Source organism: Lupinus angustifolius, chromosome LG15, assembly GCF_001865875.1.
Source record: "Lupinus angustifolius cultivar Tanjil chromosome LG15, LupAngTanjil_v1.0, whole genome shotgun sequence".
Lineage (NCBI taxonomy): Eukaryota > Viridiplantae > Streptophyta > Magnoliopsida > Fabales > Fabaceae > Lupinus > Lupinus angustifolius.
In genome coordinates, this window is record NC_032023.1 from 16,943,537 (window position 1) to 16,946,045 (window position 2,509).

Sequence of the window (2,509 nt, forward strand, 5' to 3'; positions counted from 1 at the left end):
GTAGGAAGGGAGTCAAACCAAGGAATAAGTTTCTTTTTGTTTCAAGTGAATATCTAAGTGTTGTAATTGGAAGAAGTGCTTGTAAAACATTATTTCAATTATAGTGAAGAAAAATCTCTCAGATCAGCCGGGAGGCCTGGATGTAGTTTGCAACTGGACACGCAAACGAACCAGGATAAAAATCGTGTTGCAGGATTTTTCTCTCTCTCTTTCTCTCTTTAATTGCTTTAATCGTTTACGTTGTATAGTTATTTTAATTGCTATATTTTGTTTCCATACTATACGGGTGTAATTCTGATTTTTTTGTAAGCTCTGTAATTTCGTTTAAATCTCGGTTAATTGTTGTGGAAGAAACCGAATCTGTTTGTAATTTCTGAGCTGCTTTAATCGATTAAAGTAATTGTGTTAATCGATTATTTGTGTTATGTTAATGATTATTTGTGTTCTGTTAATCGATTAATCTGGGTTAATTTTGAATAATTTGTTGTTTTCGAAAAAGCGGATACTCTGACCACTACACCTATTCAATCACCCCTTCTAGGTGTATTTTAGCCACTAATACCTAACAATTTTTAGGAATTAATCAAGTGAAAACAAGAGGCATAATATGATCGTTCAAAGATGATATAAAAGTGAGAAGCGTTTTCGTAACCCCCTTCATCTTTGATTAATCCTAAAATTTTACATTATTATTACCATATAAAAATATAATTTTAGAAAGAAGTAATTTTTATTATTTAAATGTTTAGTAAACGTAATTCTGAAATTTAAAATTAGAAATAATTTTACTCAACTTGAAAATTTGTTGAATGATTAATACATAAAGGGAATTTTATTGGTTGCTAAAAAACATTATTTTCATTTTTGTTATGATTTATTCCTAAAATATTACCATAATCATCTATTATTTATTTTTGTTGAATTTATGTTTCATATTATTAAGGAAAAAATGTTTGATAAGATAATACATTGTTTAACAAATAATTATGATTTATAATTAAGTAGAAGTAAAGAAATCAGAAAATGAAAAAAGAAAACAAAGAAAATACCTGATTGGATGTTGAAATTGAGCTTCACACATGTCAGTCCCTTGTTGATTGGACGAAGGAGTGTATGGTGCCTAACCACGCACTTGTGCGAACAGGAATCCACCCCTATGAGGAGTCATGGATCGGTGTGGCAAGGTACTGGTAGACGTGGTTGACGTGTCATGCTCTAAGTGGGCAATCCTGCAGTCAACTCCAGTGTCAATAGATATGGGTAGGGATGGCAATGAAAACGGAATCCATGAGTATCCGTTCGAATCAACCTGTATTTAATGGGAAAAACCCAATGTGATTGGTTTAGGGAAAGTCTGATCCCAAATTTCATATTCGAGTTCGAGTCTGGTACACTTGATACCCTACCCTGAACCTAATAGATGCTTTGCATTTCCTATGATTTCATATATTAGCCTCCACTCAAATTGCTCCACTACATCTATTCCAATATGTTTGTACGTCTCCTATATTAGAATTACTCACGCTTATTATCTTCTTCACACTATTACAACATATTTCTCTTACTTCAACATCTGAATACAACACATCCATCTATCTACCTTCATTTCATATTTCTTTTCTTTTTTGTATTTAAATCTCAGCAATTAATCATGTGATAAAGAAAAGAAAACATGTCCATTTCCTTAGTATGTATGAAGTATTGTACATTCCCTCGAATGAAAGATAACAATCACATATTTATAATGATAATTTTCACAATTCATCATTGGTGTTTAATATTATAATTTCGAATAAATTAAAATAAATAAAGTCATTTTATAAAAAAAAATTGTTCATTCATTTAAAACATTGAGAAATTAATTATTTTGTAAAAAAAGGTTTGGGCTTTTTTGGGCCGAACAAAAGTGGGTAACACTATTCATCAGTGTTGTAAAAAATGGTTTGTGTCAGTCAATTCAACTGGTAAACTGGTGAATTAGTCCCAATACTGGTACAGTACAATAGCTGTACTGATTATGCAATCCAGTCAGAACCGGTCATACCAACCAATTTTCAGTTGAACTGTGCCGCTCATAGCTGCCGATTTTTATTTAAAATTATTTTTTAATGAAAACAATTTTTTTTTTGTTTTTTATTTATTTTTCAACAGTAGTGTTTATATACTATATATGTAGGGCTAAAAATGAGCCGAATCGATTCAAACCAGAGCTCAGCTCTGTTCAGCTCGATAAGGATTGGCTTAGCTCAAAACTCGACTCGAGTTCGATACGAGTTATTTTTTAGCTTGAATTCGACTCAATTAAAGTCCGGAAACTGTTCGGTTCAGTTCGAATGGTTCATTTAGACAACTCATATAATTAATTAAACTTTGAAAAATACTTGAAACAATTATATATATATATATATATAAATAAATATAATTTTTTTTATATATAATAGTAATAATGAATATAAAAAATAATGTATGTGTCATAATAAACATAAAAATTAGTTTATATATATATATA